We start from the raw sequence: 21,957 nt of genomic DNA, 5'->3' as shown, positions 1-21,957 counted from the left end.
TATTTATATCTCTTTGTTCTCTATTTAAGTTTTCCTATAATTTTAAGTTGGTTTAAGTTGCCTATTTTGACTGTGAGCAAGTGCATCAGTTTAATATTGGCTATGTCCTTTCTTGAGAGGCAGGGAATATGCAGCACTTGTTTGGGAACAAACCAGATATTGTAAAGATTTCATTCATTAAATTATATAATTGTATTGCTTTCTTCTATGGTCTTATTCTTCATTTCCTGCCTAAATTGAAAAGGAAGATGCATGGTGTGACAGACATTGAGAATGAAGTAGAGAGATGACATTGTGAACAAGCAATTGGGTTTTTATGAAAGGGGGTTATGATAAGAATCAATGAGCCAAACTCTTTCTTTGAAGCAGCTGTGCAGGTAATTCCTCCACACTTTTTCCCTCCCTCATAAAATGTCTGGTTTGTGGTTGTAAGCTAGTAAGTGCAATAGGAAATAGATGCATGCCAGATTTATATGCATATGCCACTGCTTCTCTACCTATAACAAATGATACTAAGGGGATTCTTTATGAGTGTGGGTTAAGAAAGGGAAGCTATTAGAGAATTCTTCTCACATCACAAGTTTATCCCCCATTGATGTCAGTGGAGTTATGGGTTTTAAACAAGAGCAGAATCTCTCCCAGTATGTGCAGAAAAAAGGATAATTCTATAAGGACTGAAATGGGCTCAAGCTTTATTATTAGGATCCAGTTTTGGGTTTGAAATACTCACCAATCTATATAGGTTATATAGTCTGTACTATCATTGGTATAAAAACAAGTGGTCCTGTGGCACCTTAAAGACTAACAAAAATATATAGAACCATGAGCTTTCATGGGTAACACCTACTTCATCAGATAAGTTGCAGTGGGTTTTTACCCATGAAAGCTCATGATTCTATTTTTGTTAATCTCTCATGCCCCAAGACTTGTTTTTAAAGTTACAGACTTACATGGCTACCCCTCTGAGAATTTTATCATTAGGATAGATTTCATCCTCCTCCCTCTCCCTCTCCCCCTCCCATATGTATTGCATGCTATTTAAACTCATTTCATCTGTTCCCTGCAAGTTCAGCTCCTAAGCACTGCAGACATATTGCTAGAAATATAGGCAGCCCATGTCATCATCCTCTTTCTCCTCCTCCTTCCCAGATCAATTAAGAAACCAGTTTTTCCTCTTACTGTTCTCCTCTTCTCTAGACTCTCTTTCTCCTACTCCTTGTTAGTGAGGGAGAGCTAAATGCTTGTGATGAAGCAATGCCTGCATGTTGACAGTTGTTGTTTTAGATAATTTCTTTAGATAACAAAATTCCAACCAATTGCCTCTTTCTTGAGGTTTACATGTAGGCTAAAATACTAGATTAGCTACTTTTTGGTGTCTTAATGAATTGAACCCTTTTATCTGTTTTGTGTATTACCTACTGATCTTTTTGTTGGTGCAGGCAACTGCACATTCCTGATTAGTGGAAGAGACAACTTTAAAAATAAAAGGGCCTTTTTAATGAACCCTCCTTCCCCCCCCCCCAATATAGGCACACAAATACATGTGCAATTGCATGTATTATTGCCGAGATCATAAATATAAATTAAGCAGAGATCTGCCAATGGCTAATTCTGGTTATTTCCATGCAAATTTCTCCTCAGTAACTACAAACAGATTAGGAAAGTAGTTTCACGCCTAACTTGTTTTAAAATCAGGCCCAAAATATATTATTTTCCTTTCTCCTTTTTTTTCTACATCAAGTTCAACCTTTTCATTCTTACAGCTCAGTGCCCTCTTCCACTATTTCTATTTCTTACCCATTTTGAGTTTTGCACTTTTCGATTGCCATTTCTAATGCCTGGAACAAAATCCTCTTTCTGAACACTGCTGAGCATCTTTTACTTCTTCCTCCAAATGCTTCTACTAAAATAAATGTCTTTTAGGAATCTTGTCAATGCTGATTGTATCATCAGGGTCCTTTGGATTGTTTCCATTTCCTGCCGCCCCCATCCCCTGTACCTGTGACTCAAATTCTAACAATAAGAAAAACAGTATTATTTTATAAGATTACATATACAGCTTGCATATTGCATTACACCACATTGGATTATACTTATCAAAGTTTCTATTCATTCCTCTTAACACCATTATCACAAATGTATTCCTTAACATGAAAGTAATCACATTATGGATAAGCTACATGTTAGCACTGTTCCAAGAATTTGAACTAATCTGGGTCTGGACTGTGCTAATCACATTATATTAATTAAACCATAGCTCTGGTTGCCCTGGTTTACTGATCAGAGAAGACACAGTGATGGAAGCTGTGCACACAGATTTGAAGGGAACTGTTACTCCTGTGGGGAAGCCTTGACTAAATAGTTTTGGAACAGTAGGGACCTTTGAATTCTAAAATTTAAATGGTATCATGGGAATGAATCCTGAGAAATGCTGAGTGCTTGAATAAGACAACTAAATTTTAATTGTAAATGTATAAGAATATAAGAATGGCCATACTGAGTCAGATCAAAGGTCCATCTAGCCCAGTATCCTGTCTGTTGACAGTGGTCAATGTCAGATGCCCCAGAGGAAGTGAACAAACAGGTAATCATCACGTGATCCCTCTCCTGTCATCCATTTCCAGACAAACAGAGGCTAAGGATGCTGTTCCTACCCATCCCAGCTAATAATCATTAATGGACCTAACCTCCATGAATGTATCTAGCTCTTTTTTGTCCTAGTCTTCACAACGTCCTGTGGCAAGGAGTTCTGCAGATTGACATATAAAATTGGTCTAGATCACCACAGATTTCACTAGAGTCACTGTTGATTGACACCAGACACTAGATCAATGGTGGACAACCTGCAGCCTGTCAAGGTTCTGTATGTGGCTCACAAGACATTTTGTTTACTATTGCCCATGCTCAGAGTTGCCAGATTCCACTAGTTTCCATCTGCATAGTTTCATTCCTGTTGGTATTACTAAAGTGACCCGCATGTAAAGCAAGGACATCTGAAGTGAGGTGTATGTTGATTGCACACATTAACTGTGAGAGCTAGGAATGTAATAGTATAGTCGATTAACCAATAAGCAAAAGCTTGTAGATTAATGCTATAGACCACACACATTCCCTCCACCCCCTTTCCTTGCCAGTAAATTTTTAGCAAGCTGGTCAGCAACCTGATTCAGTCCTGGCTTGCACCGGGTCTGGGACCTATCCCTTCTGTGGTTCTGCATTTAAAGTGTATTAGGAGCTGGGTGGGCAGATATCCTGACTCAGTCCTGGCTTGCTCTGGGTCTGGGAGCTCAGATCCCTCTTCCCCGCACCGGACAGGGGCTGCTGCCTGACACACCATGCTGCTGCCTCTAATAAAGAGGCAGCAGCATGGTGGCAGGGGGCTCCTCAGGAGTGGGGCCAGAGGGCACTGGCTGCCGGCCCCACCCCCAGGGACTATAGAATAGTCAAATAACCAATAAGAATTCATGAGGTTAATCGACTATTCAATTAACTGATATTTAACATCCCCAGTGAGAGCTGTGCAATCCCTCTGAATCCAACCAAAGCGCTGCTCCGGTTCAACTGACACACTCCATACATTCTAGGCATGCAAACATAGTTGGCAAAGCTACCTTATCCCGGGAGACAGTCTTGGTTACAACAATCTTGCAACACACTGAGATAAGGATGGCCCACTCACTAGCTTAGATTGCCAATCACTGCACTAGATGTATACCATTTTAGGGGCAAGTCGCTGTTGTGAACTGTACATCATTGTTCCAACCACAATAATATAGTTTTAAATAGAATCTACTATTCAAAGATTTTGAGGTCCAGATTTTCCAAAGAAGCTTCTACAATTTAATCTCTAATTTTGCACTCTCTAATTATTGTATGAACAGTGATGGAGATAATATTTTGGCAATATGCAGTAATTTGTCTTTGTGGGCAAAAGTACACGCTGTGCATCTCAAACCTGAGGTTCACATTAGTGAAGAAAATGCATAGGCAGTGCTCTTATATGCCATATTGTAGGTGCAGTCTTAAGGCTAAATCTACACTGTATTTTACTGACCTGCAACTTTCTGGCCCTGGGGTGTGAAAAAACACACACCCACACCCCAGTTGCAGCAAGTTACAGCACTGTAAAGCACTGTGTAAATGGGCTCCCAGTTCTTTGAGCTACATTCCCAGGGCTGTTAGCTATTCCGCTTGTAGAGGTGGTTTACATAGAGCACTGGGAGATCTCTCTCCCAGCACACTCTTGCGGTAGCCACATTGTGCTGCTGCAGTTGTACTGTAATTTTAATAGTGTAGACAAAGCCTTAGTCTGTGTTGCAGTCCCTTTGAAAATTTGACTCTGAAGGTCTCTAGCTTGATCCTACATTTTTATGGGATTGTTAATTGCTCTTTTTAGTTCTATTCAAGCCATTTTATATTTTTTGAAAAAAATATTTTTTGTCATTTCCACTGTGTAATCACTGCAAATGTAATATTTGTCATATTTTTACATTCAGTTATGTGAGGGTTCCCTTTAAAATTTGATCTTTGTTCTCAAGTGTTTACAGCAATAATGGGATTTAACTTTCAATACAACAGGCCAAATATTGAATGCCTTCACTTTTGCTCTTTAGGCTGGTTCAAAATAATCCTTCAAAAGAGCCATTATTTTGTGCCTTTATTCTGACCAGTGCTGGCATAACCCCTGCACAGCTGCTGCAGAAAAAACTTGTGCCACAAGCATTAGTAACCTGAGTGGGGAGGTTGATGGAAAATTGGGGTATGTAAGCAAAACCATATGGATCATCCCCCAACTGTACAATCCTCTGTTACTAGAGTTAGGAAACTGGGGAGGCGGCAGTGAACTCTTCGAGGGTTTGTGCAGAGTTAAGACTGACTATTCGTGGGGAGTCAAAATTTCTGACCTGAGACTTATCTTGCTCATGCATACGCATAAGCAAAAGCCGTCTTTGGCCCAATGTTATCTTAATTCAATATCAATTCTGGTGTTATTTATGTTTAATTTCCCAAGAAACAATCATGTTAATAGTTTATTTTGAATACGTATTAAAATGACTCTAATTGGTAGCTTTTTTGAACTGTGTATGATTAGAGAGCTAAAGAGGTGCTATGTGCATTTTTGTCTCAGATCCTGTCTCTAAAAAAAATCTCTCTTCCTCCATATAAAGATTTCTATAAAAGTCTGAGAACTGATGTGGAAACAGATTGAAACTGAGAAATCATTTGACTTGCCAGAGCTCTGGCCACAAAAATCCCCTCCAGAATTACACAAACGATTATGCTTTGGGACCAATTCTCCATGGTTTAAGGAACATTCCAGCTCCCTGTCTGAATGAGAAAGGAGGTTTGCCACATTGCAAGTGCCTGCATCAAGAAATCTGCTAGAGTTTCAGTAGCAGAAAACCATTAATAACCAGGCTTATGCTGGAGGCTTTTAAAATAAAGTTAAGGGTCCAGATCTGCCCCTGATGTAAATTAGGGATGTCACTGGTTAACTTGTTATCCTGCGGCCCAGCCATCCCCACTGTGCCATACCATGGGCTGGGAGCACTCCAGTCTGGCCCGGCCTGCTGTACTACACTATGGGCAGGGGGGCAGTCCAGTCCAGCCAGGCTGGAGCAGCTCCCCACCCACCCACGGCAAGGTGTGGTGCGGTGAGCCTGATCCAACCAAAGCAGCCACCCACCCACTGTGCAATGCAGTATGCCCAGCTGAAGCCGCCTGCGGTGGGTCCGGTCTGGCTGCAGCAACCTATGGCGCAGCAGACCTGGCTGGGCTGGAGCGGCCTCCCTCCCACGGGATCCCATTTAAGCACTTAACCTGTTAAATGTAACATTTAATGGGTTAACTGATTAAACAGGATTTTACATCCCTAAAGTAAATTGTCATATTTCCATTCAAGTCAACAGAATTACGCTGATTTATACTAGCTGAGGATCTAACCTAAGCTATTAGCTTATCAAAATACAGAAGCAGCCTCATTATTCGAGTAATATTTTAAACACCTTTTTAGAGGATGCTGCAGTCACAAATACTTACAAAGTAATCACATACAGTCTTGAGATCAAAGCTATAGTTTACTGGGGAGGATTTTCTTGCAGATTTTTAGTAGGAAACATTTGTGAAACCTAAATGGTATTCAGCATGCTCTTTTCCACAGTCATCCAGAATCTTTTACAATTGTCTGAACTCCACAGGCAAAATATATATTGTTAGACGATTAAGATAATTTTTCTGTTAAGATGTCAAACTGCAAGGAGGACAATGGAAACAAACCCCCTTTTGTTCTGACTAAACTGTTCCTAATGATTCCCTCTATAAACAGTGGCACCAGCAGAGGTTTCAACAAGGCATCTCATTGAGACCCCTTTCAAAAGGACAAGCAGAGCAGAACATGGGTCTGAAACTCACAGAGAGTTAGTGCATTTCACTCTGCTTTGGGGGTTTCGCCACAGGAAATAATCTGTTGTTTTTGTTTATTGGTTAATCACCCCCAGAAACATTTAAAAGCATGAATTTCCAAAACAGGATACTGTAAAGAGTTCTAAATATTTGGGATGTCAGGGTTTGTTTATCTAGTTTAAAGTAAAGGACTGTAAAATAAATTCTGTATAAATCCTAAATAAGCAGTGAAAGAAGTGTATGTTGCCAACCTGTCGTGATAATACAAATAGTAGGTACCAAGAGAGCAAACATATTGGAGATTCAGAAAAATCTTCACTTTTCCTTTTGGAATAAAAATGTCATTTGGGTCATAATGTTCACAGTCTGAGCAGCTGGGGGAAAATTTACAACAGAGCTCCCTGGTTTTTGCTGTTTAGATTATGAAGAAATTCAAGATCTGATGATGAACTGTAGTCACTAAATGCCAAAGACATATTCTTGTAGGATATTCCACATGGCAATCAATTTAATAAACAGTGTGCTTTCACACACAAAGGAGGGTTATGGAGGTTAGAAATCACTTTATGATTGGTTTCTTCTCTATTTCGATGTGCTGCATACATCTGAACAATAGAACAGAAGATCTTCCATTGAAACAAAAACCTATTTACAGAGCTTCTTGGGTTGTATGTAATTAGGAAGCGATGATAGGTCAGACAGTACAAGCCCATAATTTGGATGATTTTGAACTGACACTGATTGCACTTGCCAGTAAAGCTGCCAAGCTTTTCTGAAAGAGTCTGGAGTTTTTGTGTACTCTGTCATCTGATTTAGTAGGGTAACTGCTAACGTATATAAATAAAACATGGGTTTTTACATAGGTTAAGTGTTCCTGGAAACAGCTAGTAAGAGACCATTAGAGGGGAAACAAGAATGGCCATTAAATATATACATTTCTGAGACAGGAACTAAATAATTTCAACAGCTAATTCCTCCCACAAGATGTTGAACACCTTCAGTTCCCTCTGTGGTTAGTGAGAGCTGAGGTAGGAAGTCCTTAGAAGCTCACAGAATTGGGTCACTGTGCAATGGTAGAGTAGTCATAGATTCGGTGGTCATAGCTCCCCTTATCTAATAGTAGAATGGAGGGTTTATGTGTGTGTGTGTTCTGTGGGAGAGATGAATCTTTAAGAGAATTTGAATGAGGGTAGGATGAAGGCCTGGTTTGCTGGATTTGATGGTATTTTCCCCACATTGGAGAAGACAATGTGGAAGAAGACATAAAGAAACTAGTGGTAAAAGGACATAAAGTTGACTGTAAAGGACATAAAGTTGACTGTTGTTACCAAAGCTAAGGGGATAAATGGAGGCATAGTATGAAATTAGCTTTGATATGTAGGCTAGATTGAGTAGTGTAGAACCTTGAAGACAAAATCAAGAAATTGAACTTGATATGGTGAGTGAGGGAAAGCCACTACAGGAGTTTAAAGTGGTCATTATAGGACTGACTGGCCATGGAAAATATTAGTTGCTGTATTTTGGAACGTTATAGGGGCATAGTCTGGAAATTAGGAAAGCTAATTGGTTACAGAGTCCTTTTTGCACCTAACTATTGTAAGCTGCATTTTTGGGACCATGACTGAAAAATATTGTAATACTGCCACATAAGGGATAATTTTGAAATAGAACATCAATGAATTGATTGGGCCTATTGTGAGGCATTTCTAGATATGTAATATAATTCTGTGTTCCATTAATTTCATGTATTACACATAGTTTGTGTGAGTGTGTAGGCAGTCTAAATGGCTCTGGAGGGACATGGATTTCAGGATGAAATATGCTAATTGCTTATTGCATTAAAACTACTGTTTACTATTAAATTATGTCATATGTTGTCTCAGTTTCACAAAAAGTCTGAACTCAAAGTGTATTGTTTGCAGTGACATTTTCTGATAAATGATTAACAACAACTGTCTACAATTTTCTGGCTACAACTTCAAAGAGACTCTACTTGGGACTTCCAGACAGATAAATTGCTAAAACAGCTTATTCTCTGAACCTACCTACAGCAACATATTGGAATTAATTTGTCCAGAATAAAATGAACAGATACTTTTGTAATGGTATTCAATGTCAGTTAAAATATATTTTATTGAATTATTTGATTAGTTGTCAGTTGTTCTCATGTTTAGAGGCCACATCTATCTATATAGTTCAAAAATGTGCATCTTGTTTGTCTGTCTGACCGTCCATCCACCTGTGAGTCTGTTTGTTCAAGAGCTCCTAAACGGTAAGAGCTAGGACCACCACATTTGGTATACAGCTTCAGGCCCATACACAGGAATTTGTGTGCTTTTTTTGTAAATGTGGACCACAAGGGTGTGAATGCATCCCCCAAGTAAGTGGGGAAATCATCCCTAGCCTTCCCCTGGCTGCTCAGAGGATGGGGGAGGGAGGCTCAGGTAGCGAATCACTCCTGCCTTCCCCTGGCTGGCCAGAGTATTCTTTCTTAGGGGAACATGGGGGGTGCTTTCACACCCTTCACACATCCCCCAGTGTATAGGCCTGACCTTCCTCTTCTCTTAACTTAAAGCAAGGTCAAGGATTGGTTGTGCCAGGAAAATGGAAAGTGCCTGGAATCCCCTGCCCTGATTCCTACACCCCCACATCCTACCCTGAGCCTCTCCTCAGCCCCCACCCTCACTCTCGCACACACACCCCACATCCCCAGCACCTTGTCCTGAGCCCCTCCTCAACCCTGCTCCCCTGACTCTTGCACTCCCCACACTCCCAGTCTCCTACCCTGAGCCTCAAAGGCCCTGCCCAGATTCCCGCACCCCACATGACCAGCCCCCTGCTCTGAAGGACCTGGGCAACACTGGATAAGTCTTCTAGTGAAAATATAATATTGATAACTCTGTTTGGGTTTGAGAGTTTTTTTTTTATCAAATACTTTCTAAATGTCATTTTTTCGGATTTTCTTGTGAACTCATTATGACGCAAAAGTAAAGACTAATTTGTAGAAATTTGCATTATAACATATTTTGTGTGACGCAAGACATGTATTAATTTTAATCCCTTAAGCTAGGGAGTTCTTAAACAGAAACACTACAGTGTAACAGAGGATAATGGAAACAGTCTTTTGTACTGGCTTAAGCTGTCATTTCATCACATTTTAAGTATTTTTTATTCTGACTGATGTAGTAATCTATTGCAATCTCTGTGCCTATTAACAATAATAGCAAAATACACACATATTGGTATACGGCAGTACAGACTCTTGAAATCAAAACTGCCTGGCTACGTCTACACTGGCCCCTTTTCCGGAAGGGGCATGTAAATTTCACCAGTCGTCTTAGGGAAATCCGCGGGGGATTTAAATATCCCCTGCGGCATTTAAATAAAAATGTCCGCCGCTTTTTTCCGGCTTTTAAAAAAGCCGGAAAAGAGCGTCTACACTGGCCCCGATCCTCCGGAAAAAGCGCCCTTTTCCGGAGGCTCTTATTCCTACTTTGAAAGTAGTACCACACTCAATAGGGACACCATTAGCATTCAATTTAGTGGATCTATACTAGACCTGCTAAATCAAATGCTGGAAGATCAACCGCTGCAGAGTCAATCTTTATGGCAGTGAAGACAAGCCTGCAGGTCACAATCTGAGCAGGAACAGAGATTATCAGATCAGTGTTTGAATGGGAGCCTTCGATGGAAAATATTGCTAATTCAGTGTCTGTGTCTGCCAACCTCTTCTCTACTAGTTTTGAAAATGGTTGTACCGCTGCTGTGGAGGAAAGCAATTAAGTTCAGCATCGAATGTAACAAAAAATATTGTGCAGGGTCAATGCCTAGAAGAAGATAGCAGTTCTGATTTCTGAACTGCTGAAGATGGTCCTGCATGTGGTTTGAGCCCATCTAACCTGGCAGACAAAACTTATACAACCATCTTTGATGCTGAATGTGATACCGAGTTCCATTCCATTTACAGTGATCTGTGATGTTTTCACTTATCACACCACACTTGAACTAATAATGTTAGGAGGTGTTGTGCGATTGTGGTCCTGTATTTTAGATGTAATATAAAACCAAGGTTCTGACAACTCATGGCCATTAACACCCCCCATGCTTTTTAAGTATAGATATGTTTGTTCTGGAATCCTGGGCAAATTTCAGCTTAAATTCTAATATCCTTAAACTCCCACGATCAGTTCAGCTGAATAGATGGTATTCTTCCTCACTGTTATGCTCCCACACTCTGTTCTGTTATTTGACCTGAAAAGTCTTTATTTTATGTGTGTTTAATAAAGTTGAGGCCTTCTTAGCCATAATTCATGACTCTCATTCTCATTCCTCAGTGTTGAAACTAGCAATTTGACATTCTGATGACACCAGTTCAAAGAGCAGTCTGCAAGGTTTGAAGGGATTCCTAAGTATTTTAAATTTTATTACCCCTTTCCTCCTGTGTGTCACTGTATAAGATAAGCTCTCCAGTTGAAGAAATGAAAAGTACAAAGTGTCCATAGACCTTGTTATGTAAAATGAAAAAGCGTGTTATCTACGGAAAGTGGGTGTTAGGTTATATCAGCATAAAACATTTCCTATGGTAATGCCTCTCACTTTCCCAGACTTTTACAGGCACCAAGTGGCACACAGGCCTCAGACCTCTTTGTAATGTTAATGAATCATCTTAATGGACTGTTTTAGCAGAAACATTCATCACCTTTTGTACCACAATGATTTTTTTTGTTATACTTAAATGGTTAAGTAGGCAATAAATGCCTATCAGACCAGCCTCTATGGGTTAGTAATCCATCTAACTATAAATCACTGGTGGATTATTATTGTCCTGTTTAATTAACACGCTAAGGGATTCTGTCATTAGACAGACTTTAACCTTCCAGGAAGGAGGCTTTGACATTTGTAATAAGAAAAAGTGTGTTTATGTGAAAAGTTAATTTGCATGACCTGGAACTGGCAGTGGTGTCAGGGGTGAAAGGGTGGAGGTGTCATGATGACTACTCACACGGTTTTTCACAAGAAACTAAACATTGGAAAGATCTCAGGCCCCAATCCAACTCTCATCGAAGTCATGGGGAATCTTTCTGCTCATTTAAATGGCAGTGGAATCTACCCCTAAATGTATGTGATATATATAAACAACGAGTAGTCCTGTGATACCTGAGAGACTAACAAAAATATATAGAAAAAAACAACAAATGGTCTGGTAGCACTTTATAGACTAACAAAACATGTAGATGGTATCATGAGCTTTTGTGGGCACAGCCCACTTCTTCAGATGACCGGAGAAGTGGGCTGTGCCCATGAAAGCTCATGATACCATCTACATGTTTTGTTAGTCTATAAAGTGCTATTAGAACATTTGTTGTTTTTTTCTGTAACAGACTAACTTGGCTACCCCCTGAAGCTTCTAAAAATATATAGGATCATGAGCTTTTGTGGGTAAAACCCACTTCAGAAGGGGTTTCACTCACGAAAACTCATGATCCTATTTATTTCTTAGTCCCAGTGTAGACGGACCAAATTTCAGAAAAGCCACTTCCGAAAAAACTAGCAGAAAAAGCTACGCAAATTGCGATGTGCAATTTGCATACCTTTTTCTGATAGATCATTGTAGTGTAGACAGGAGCGGCCCGTGCGTATAGGCGGACTCAGCCGTCTCCTAGGGTGCCGCATTAAACATGGCGCCCAATGATGAAGTCATGCCATTGAGGGCTGTGGAGGCGGGGGTGCCGATCGCACATTCCGCCTGTGGTGGGAGGGCGCCGAATGAGCATTCCGCCTGGGGTGTCAGCTGCTGGCAGCTCACCTCAGGCCGCCCCTGAGTGTAGACATAGCCTGAGACTTTGAAATATATATAGTTGTACATAGCAAGTTTGAAGTTTCTGATCCCTAAACTGCCAAGATGGTAGCTTTGTGAACTTTGTACATGCATGCACATGCCTATGTTTGTTTTGTGTTTCAGATCTCAAGTGTTCTGAGCAGAGCTTCTCATGGGCAAACCCTTTTATTTCCCCTCAGAAAAGCGGGGGAAGGGAAGGCTAATCCTGTTGCCTCTCAGTGAACTCATTTCACACTTCAAGAGTCAGCTAAGCAGCAAGAGCTTCTCCGAAAGCAAGGAGTTCATAGGCTCATGTGGTGTAGTTCTTCTGTAGATCCATTATTAAACAAAATTTTCCATAACTGAATTTATGTCTGGTGCAGGATAAGATTCAACTTTGTACAAAGTTGAAACAATTGTCCATTTGGTGTACCTGGAAATTGCAATTTCAATTCATGGCATAGTGGTAAGATAGCAGCTTCTTTCTTCTTTAGTGACACTTATTTTATTTAATAATAGTTGCTCCGAGTTTCTTCAATACGTAAATGCTACTTGTGAGAAAAGTGGCTCACGTTAATAATTTTTTTTCTATCTATGAAATTAGATCTTGCTTCCTGGACCAACAGTTTATTGTCTGGCTGAATGGTTGCTTGGGTTTTTTGTGGGGTTTTTTTTTTTTTTTGGTTCAGTAGTATTGATGATAGTAACAGCACACTTCTTCAATGTATTTTGCAAATATTCAATATTTAAAGTTCAGAACAGCCCTCTGAGATTAACAAAAGTATTAATATATCCATTGTATAGATGAAGAGGTTTGAATAGAGAGAGGTTAGTATCCGAATAGAGGTTAGTATCTGAGGCAGCAGTAAAATTCATGAGTGGTTGTTTCCCAGTTCTATGCACACACTTCTAGAATGTAGTTTTTTTCCTCCCCTTATTGTATTTATATGTAGGGATCTTTTGAATTTTTTTCTTAATATGTGCCATAGGACTCTTCTTATTCACTCTTGTAAAAGAAAAAACAAATAAAGATTTTATATTGAAGAAGAAAAAAAAACAATCTTCCCATCTAAAAGCCCTTGTGCTAGGGTAGCTCTTTTACTTTTTCATTAAGGTTTTAACATCTTAATTATTTAAAATGTATGAAGCTGTATCATCTCATTTCTATGCTGCCCATTTATCATTTCAAATAGCCATTACTATTACACATTGCTCTTCTAATTTCTATCCCATAACGATTCATAACCAAAAAGTGTGGAAATATGTTTGCTTGAGTGAAACAGTACCATATACAAAAGCAAATATACGATAAGAAAAAAAAGTATAGTACTTATGCAGAAATTGTTGCCTGCATGAGTGATTTTTTGCTGAAGCGGTTTCTAAGAGGAGTGGTTTCTGCATTCCCTGAAGACCCACCCCATTGATTAAATTTGTCGTTGCCTGGCACAAAGCCCCATAGTTCAGTTTTTTCTACAGCAAGCACTGTGCCATCCTACATTTTATTTTATACAAGTTGGGCAGCCATCTTTGTGTCTGTGCATATAGTAGGACTCCTAGGGAGGATTTCCCACAGATTTTCCTGATCCAAATCCAATATAATTTGAAGATTTGTGCAATTTTAATATTCAAGGATTAAAATAAATAGGTAAAGCTTCAATGGCCATTCAGAATACTTTCTTGTGTACCAGTGCAATAGCCTTTATGGCATGGACGATTCAATTCTAATAAAGTCTCCTCCATGTAGCTGCCCATGAGAAATTCCAGAAGAATGGATTCTGAATGGTATCTACAGCCCAGACGAGTTTTATCAGAGAAGGTTCAATCAGCTAGTAGGTGGTGCATATCTGTTCCATTGCTTCCCTGTGATTAAATATCAGATAAATTTACAGCTCAGATTCTCTATGATCTGTTTTTTCTTAAACATACTCAAGCTATTTTTTAAATTGGGGCAAAAAAATTATCTCCGATGGGTGTAAGTGAAATGATGGGACATCTACTTCACTTTATTTGAATATTCTGGGGGCCAGTTCTCACCTCAGATCCCATGCACTGATGTCAATGGCATTGCATAGGAAGTAAATAAGTAAAACTTGGTTATATCTATCCATATATCAGTGAATTTAAGAATGTGATTTCCAGTCTTGGTACAGAGGCAGAGCTGTATGTGGATTGCCAATTTGAGCACTAAAGCTTTAGTTGTTCTGGGATGTGAAAGACACCCCTTAAGCGATAAAAGTTTTAGTGCTGAAAAGTACCAGTATTGACTGCACTTTATCTCTGGCAGCACCACTACCCCTCAGTCGGGGTGGTCTTTTATATCACTAGGAGTGAAGTCATATAGTGTGACTACCTTGTTCACATCACAGTGCTATGGTGGTAGCACTGCAGTGGCAGCACTGTAGCATGGGCAGTGTAATCACACCTTTAGTTCCCTCCATGTAGCAACTTCTTCTTTTCCTCATGTGGACTTCATTTCCAGCCCTCTACCCACTCATACTACAAAATGATGTCAGCCTAATTTATGCTGGCTTACAGCCATCACAATTATAAAATCACTTATGTGCGTGCACAGTTGGCTTCTTGTGCTGGCAGTGTGCATCATCACGGGGAGCATTTAATAATAATCTACAGAAGTAATGCAGTGTCTACACTGACACCACATCAACCTAATTACATTGATTGTGACTCTACATTTCTTGAGAAGGTGATCTTACTAAATCAGAGGAGAGAGGTATTTCTGATAGTGGTACCAAATTTAAGTGAAGATACTTCCACGCATCTTATGTTGACTTAACCCCGTAGAGTATATCTGACTTTACCCTCTACTTCAAAGAATTATCTTCTATGGGTCCAATGCAACAGATTCCTTCTCCTTTGCTGCAGGCTCTAACCCTCCTGTCTCTCTCTCACTGTTCCTCCTTTATTGCTCACTGTTCTAGGACAGCAGTTGGCAGAGAGTGTAATGGGGGAGGGGGAAGGGGGAACAAAAGACTATTAAGCCCCAAGTGGCCAGCGGCAAACTCTAGGAACAAAAGCTATATATTGTTTCCCTGATTCCTCCATCGCCTGGACCAATGCAAGTTGTTTCAGCGTCCTATTGCCTTGCTGCTCCAGGCAGTTAATACATAAACTCCTCTCTCCTAAGAAAGGTAGAGGAAACTCATCTCATTCAACTTTGTGCTTTAGGATTTACTATTAGAGATTAGGATGAGAATTAATGTGCTGGCAGATGATCCCATGTCTGCCTATTGTAGAGCTCTTATACTCTAACCCTTTACTCTGAAACTTGTAGTACTAGCCAGCATTGGAGACAGGACATTGGACCACATGGCAATACTTATGTTCTAGTGTTCGTAGCTCAGCTCAAGTACAAAAATTCAGAGATAGAAAGTATGGTTTTATAGGGTTCCACACACACAGAGTCTTTTTCCAGTGCATGTAACTTTTTTAGAGGAATCCAACCATCTTTGTTGTCCCTGAACCTAACAACAATGGAAAAGCATACTGGTCCAGTTCACAAACCAAGAGTCATAATTTCCTTTCTGGTCTGCTCCTGGGACAGTGCACGTATCTGATTTTCATTATATATACCACTGTATTTACAATCTAGCCCTAAATGTGGATATGATACCAAAGAACACAAAGAAACTATAGGTAGGCAAACACAGAAAATGTGCTGTTAAAATTCTATATCTCATCTGTCTTGGGAATGTAGATACTTTCTTTATGCACTACAGTGTTGGCATAACTGGCCTTTGGGGGGTTTATTACAATTTTCAATTATGCCATCAGACTGAAAATGTTATTTGAGTCCTTTTAATGTTCCAACGAAGTACAGACGTATTTCATTAAGTCAGACTGAAACTGATGAACTTAGAATCTGGAGATGAACTCCCCGGAATGCCATTACAGGAATATATGTGTTCAAACACTGGATGATGTCATAAAATATAGATCAATATACATATATTGCAAAGCTGTCTTTTTATGATGACTATCATATACTACATGCAGAATACAGCATGGCTAATGATTAGAGCAGAGCAAGAAGATCTGGGTCTAACTTTCATTGTGATTTTAGGCAAATCTGTATCTCAGTTTCTTCAATTTTCAAATAGAGCTGATAATCTCACTCCCACTTGTAAAGAGATCCCTAGATAGAAGGTGTTTCAAAACTGCAAAGTTCTCCAGTATTGAGACATAACTATGTCACATCTGCTGTTAAAAAGAGAGAGAGAGAGAGAGAGAGAGGGTATGTCTATACTACAAAGTTAATTCGAACTAACGGACGTTAGTTCGAATTAACTTTGATAGGCACTACACTAGCGCTCCGCTAGTTTGAACTTAATTCGAACTAGCGGAGCGCTTAGTTCGAACTAGGTAAACCTCGTTCCACGAGGACTAAGCCTAGTTTGAACTTACCAGTTCGAATTAAGGGGTGTGTAGCCCCTTAATTCGAACTAGTGAGAGGCTAGCCCTCCCCAGCTTTCCCTGGTGGCCACTCTGGCCAACACCAGGGAAACTCTATTGCCCCCCTCCCGGCCCCGGACCCCTTAAAGGGGCACGGGCTGGCTACGGTGCCCGTGCCAGGTGCAAGCCTGCCAGCACCCAGCTAGCAGACCCTGCACCTGGCAAGGCTCAAGCCAGCCACCCGATGCCCCCCAGCCCTCCCCCTCTTCCCGGAACCAGGCTGGTGGCTCCCGGGAGCTTGCCCGGGACCGCAAGAGGCGGGCACCCGCCTGGTCTAGTGCGGACATCGTGGACCTCGTCCACGACCTCCGCACTAAGCACAGGAAAGTGGCCGTCTAGGGCAGGAGAGCTGCCAGCCTGGCCACCCAGGACCAGGTGTGCATGAAAATCAAGGTGGTCCACTGAGACCCCCAATCCTGAGCCCTGACCTTACAATGGCCGTACTGGGTCAGACCAAAGGTCCATCTAGCCCAGCAGCCTGTCTGCCGACAGCGGCCAACCCTAGGGATCCTGGAGGGGATGGACTGAAGACAGTGACCAAGCCATTTGTCTCGTGCCATCCCTCTCCAGCTTGCCACAAACTTTGGTTAGGGACACCACTCCTACCCCCTGGCTAATACCACTCTGTGGACCCAACCTCCATGAATTGATCTCACTTCTCTTTAAACTCTGTTCTAGTTCTAGCCTTCACAGCCTCCTGCAGCAAGGAGTTTCACAGGTTGACTCTTTGCTTTGTGAAGAAGAACTTTATGTTACTAGTTTGAAGCCTGCTACCCATTCCTTTCCTTTGGTGTCCTCTAGTCCTTCTATTATGGGAACTAATGAAGAACTTTTCTGTATGCACCCTCTCCACACCACTCATGCTTTTATAGACCTCTATCCTATCCCCTCTCAGTCTCCTCTTTTCTAAGCTGAGAAGTCCCAGTCTCTTTAGCCTCTCTTCATATGGGACCTGTTCCAAACTTCTGATCATTTTAGTTGCCCTCCCCTCTCCCACCCTCTCTCTTCCCCTCTCCCACCTCCTTTTCTCAGTCTCCCCGAGTTTTGTTCAATAAAGAGAGATTCTATTTTTGACCATACGTTTTCTTTATTTTGTACATCAGGAAGGGGGGCTAGGGAAGGGTAAGTGGAAGGAGGTGAGGGAGGAATGGGGTACGAGCCCCCGATGGGGAGGACTGTGCTGGCTCTTCGGGCTTCTGGGGGTGGAAGGTCTCCTGCAGCCCCCCGATTGCCTCCTCTCCCCAGATGGCAGCCTGCAGCAAGTGCAGCTGGTCTGATGCCGAGTGCTGTGATGTGCCCAGTGTGGGCACTCAGGGCACTCCAAGACAGGACTGCTTTGCAAGCGGGGCACCCCTGAGAACTGTCTGTCCGGGGTGGGGGTCGGGTCCCTTTAAGCACAGCCCTCGGCTAGCCTGAGGCAGCAGCTCCACGCTCTAAGTCCTCTTCTGATGCCCTGCCGGCACTGCTTCCGGCCATCCTTAACCCCAGTTCAGGGTCCACTTAATGTGGACATGCTAGTTCGAATTAGCAAAATGCTAATTCGAACTAGTTTTTTAGTCTGGATCCGTTAGTTCGAATTAGCTTCGTTCAAATTAACTAATTCGAACTAAGTTAGTTCGAATTAGCGCTGTAGTGTAGACATACCCAGAGAGATTAATCACAGCCCTATGGGAGAGTGGTAAACTTGCATCTAAAAAGTGAAAGATATGTATTGAAATAATGAGGTAAGGAAACTGTTTCTCACACTGTGAAATGAAGAGCAGCTTTGTTATATGCTACTTCTAAACTGTTGTTGGATTTCAAAGAGTGGTAATTTTTTGTGTACAGCTTAATTTGGCAAAGTGAAACTTAGGTTCTGCTGTACATGTGAATGAATATGTTTCAGTACATGGCACATGAAATGTTCTAAATACACTATTCAATAAATATCTTTATTGATGTGATGTCTGGGCAGCAATACTTATTGTATTGCAGCAATACTTATTGTATTAACTATTAAGGTTAATTAAGGTTTTAGACCAAATCAGTTTGGAATACTCTCAGGATAGCTTTCTGTTCTTGCAAATTAATTATATTTGGAAGAATAACAAGTGCAAACAGCTAACTGAATTAATATGCTAATTTAAAAGCTATTCATATGAAAACTTTGGAATGAATCCTTTCCTGAGTACAGCAAAAGCATCTAACCAATTGAAAGAAATTCCAAGCTTTTCCAGTGACACTTTTAGAATATTGATTAATTACATTTTTCAAATTATAATTTTAAGAATATTTCAACTAAAATTACATTTGGAATAAAATCTTCCTATTGCTCATTCATACAGATATTTTTTCTTTGTTACCAAAGCTGTAATATTCTCAATTAGAAATTCTTTATGATGCAGAAACGTAAGTACAAATTTTGCAAAATATTTATGATAAATATTTACAATATTCCAGCTAGGAGAAAATCAGAAGAGTTAAAATACAGAGAAGGAAAAATTAGATCTTAAATTAGACTGTTTAGTTGTTTAAAAACATGTATGTGTGGAAATCAGTTTCTACAGATTTAATTATATAGGTATCTGGACAAGTGCATTTCTGTGCCCTATGGTTTTGTATTTGGGCTTTAGGAGTGGTCCTTTAATGGACCCATTGCTACTATGATAAAGTGTGGTTCTAATTTCACCCATAAAATTATAATGTCAGTGAACAAAAAACATGGACCCGGTTATGAAAAATGGGAAGAGGGGAGGGAAAGAATCATAAAAATCTTTGTGAAATGGCTTTTTTTTAAAAAAAATCCTTTTTGACTATTTTGCTGCCGGTGTCCTGTAACAAATAAAACCTGAATTTATCATAATACATCTGTCCAAACAACAAATATGCCTGTTTCAGCATTTCTTTAAAAATAACCACATGAGCAAGGATGGGGAGAGCAAACAATAGAAAGAGGGAGGGAAGGTGTGAGCAGGGTAAGGGCCGCAGGAAAAGGTGGGGGCATGGTCGACATCTCAGGCTACATCTAAGCTACAGGCTTCTTTTGGAAGAAGCTTTTTTCAGAAGCGATCTTCTGAAAACACTTCTTCCAAAAGAAAGCATCCACACTCAAAAGCACATCAAGAAAGTGATGTGCTTTTTCGAAAGAGAGCATCCAGACTGATTGGACATTCTGTTGCATAAAAGGCCACCTGGAACCACTTCAGGCAGGCAGGAGTGGCCCGAGGCTGGCTGCAGCAGCTGGCGCCCTAGGCAGGGCGGTGCAATCTGCACCTCTGCCTGCACGGCTGTCAATGGCTGTGATGTCATCATCGGGCGCCCGAGGCAGTGGCACCCTAGGCAGCTGCCTAGCTCGCCTAGGCTCACGGGCCGCCCCTGCAGGCAGGGCTTTAGGTCACCGATTGCTTCCCAGTGCTGGTGCCGGAGCCTTGCAGAGACACACACTTAAAGGGCCCTGCCCCAGACAGCTGTTTCTCTGCTTCTGCTGCGTGCTTGCTACCTCTTCGAGGGACAGCAGAGCTCTTGCAGTGCCTGCTGTGTTTGCCCTGTTCTTTTTTGGATGCCTCAGCTTTGTTCATTGTGCCATGGAGCCAGAGCTACTCCATGACATGCGATGGCCCCCACAGCCATGCTGCAGTTTTGGCAGCACTTTGTGCAAGCTACCTTCCTGGTCCTGAACAAGCTGGACCCTGAACTCATTCTGGGGACCCTCTCCCTTGGTGCAGGAGCTACATTCTGGCAATCGCAACCCACTGTGGAGAGGCATTTTTGAAGGCTCGACACCAGTTCGGACCGGTGGGATCGGCTGATCATGGAGGAGTGAGACGACCAGCAGTGGCTCCAAAACTTCCGCATGTGGAAGGCCACCTTTTTGGAGCTATGTAGCTGGCTCGCCCCCACCCTCCGAAGACGCGACACCCACCTACAACCTGCCATCCCCCTGGAGAAGTGGGTCGCAATCGCCCTCTGGAAGCTCGCCACCCCTGACAGCTATCATTTGGTGGGCAACCAGTTCGGCATGGGGAAGTCCACCGGAGGGGCCCTCCTCATGGAGGTAAGGCACTCTTGGGCTGTAGCCCCAGCAGGGGAGGGAGTCCTTTAAAGGGGGACCCTAGGGAAAGGGAGGTTGGGTGCTGGGGGGGCGAGTGGGGAGGGGAACCCCATTCCTGGAGTGTTGTGCCATCCCACCCTCACACAGCCCTGCTGCCGGGGGGTTGGCCTCAGGTGTTTGAGTGGGGAGAGGGGACAGAAGGGGGGTTGGCCACCTCCCAAGGGCTCAGGCACTCCCTCTCTCATTCTCTGTTTTGTGTGTTTGTCTCCTTCTGCAGGTTGTGAGGGCCATCAACTCAATCCTGCTGTGGAGGGTCATCCATCTGGGAGACCTGGACTCAATCATGGCTGGATTTGCTGCCCTGGGGTTCCCAAACTGCTGCAGAGCCATAAATGGGACCCATAGCCTGATCTGTGCATCGGACCATTGAGCGGCCCAGTACATTAATCAGAAGGGCTACTATTCGTTGGTGCTACAGACCCTGGCCCAGGGCTGGCCCACAACATATTGGCACCTGAGGTGAGGAGCTCAAATGATGCCCCCATACCACCTGTTCTCCTGCCTGCCTGTTATGTCTTTTGTGCCCTCCTTCCTCCAGCACAGCACTCCACCATCTCTGTGCATCTAGAGCAGAGAGAATACATATGAACCAGCTGCAGACACAATTTTCTACACTCTGAGTCCTAGTGGCGCCCTCCCCCCTCCCCCCCACAGTTTGACACCTGAGGCGGCCGTCTCAGTTCGCCTCATGGTAAGGCCAACCCTGCCCTAGTCGACCACCATTGACACTTCACAGACATTTTTTTAGGTAGTTGGGCAAGGCACACGATGCCCGAGTGTTCAGAAACTCCAGCCTGTACCACAAGCTGGAGTTAGGCACATTTTCCCCTGCCAGGACTTTGCCAGTGGGGATGTGCAGATGCCACTGTGCATCATGGGGGACGCAGCCTACGCTCTCCTGCCATGGCTTATGAAGCCATACATCGGCCACCTGGACCCCAGCAGGGACCAATTCAATGCCCACCTGAACCGGGCCTGGGATCCAGGTCGAGTGTGCCTTCGGCCGCCTCAAGGCACATTTCCAGTACCTGCTGATCCACCTGGATGTGGGGGAGCACAACATCCCCGAGGTGGTTGTGGCATGTTGTGTCCTCCACAACATTGTGGAGAGGAAGGGGGATGCCTTCCTCCTGGGGTGGAGGGCTGATGCCAGTGGTGAGGGGTGAGTGTTCAAGCA

At 42.2% G+C, this 21,957-nt stretch overlaps 1 protein-coding gene across 3 annotated transcripts in view; it reads left to right on the top strand.

Annotated features, from left to right (window-relative positions):
- Window positions 1-21,957, top strand: part of SPO11 (SPO11 initiator of meiotic double strand breaks) — a 410,938-nt gene that overhangs the window by 340,545 nt on the left and 48,436 nt on the right. The window contains exon 1 of one of the 3 annotated variants that reach the window (XM_075901154.1): window positions 20,898-21,239. The exons of the other annotated variants lie outside the window; for them this stretch is intronic. The gene's annotated coding sequence lies outside the window, so the exon portion shown is untranslated. Of the gene's footprint in view, window positions 1-20,897; window positions 21,240-21,957 lie in introns of those variants that run through there. 3 annotated transcript variants of the gene reach the window in all.

The sequence above is a fragment of the Pelodiscus sinensis genome, chromosome 18, assembly GCF_049634645.1.
Source record: "Pelodiscus sinensis isolate JC-2024 chromosome 18, ASM4963464v1, whole genome shotgun sequence".
Lineage (NCBI taxonomy): Eukaryota > Metazoa > Chordata > Testudines > Trionychidae > Pelodiscus > Pelodiscus sinensis.
Note: the sequence above shows the minus strand (reverse complement) of the source record. Positions and strands in the feature narration are given on the sequence as shown.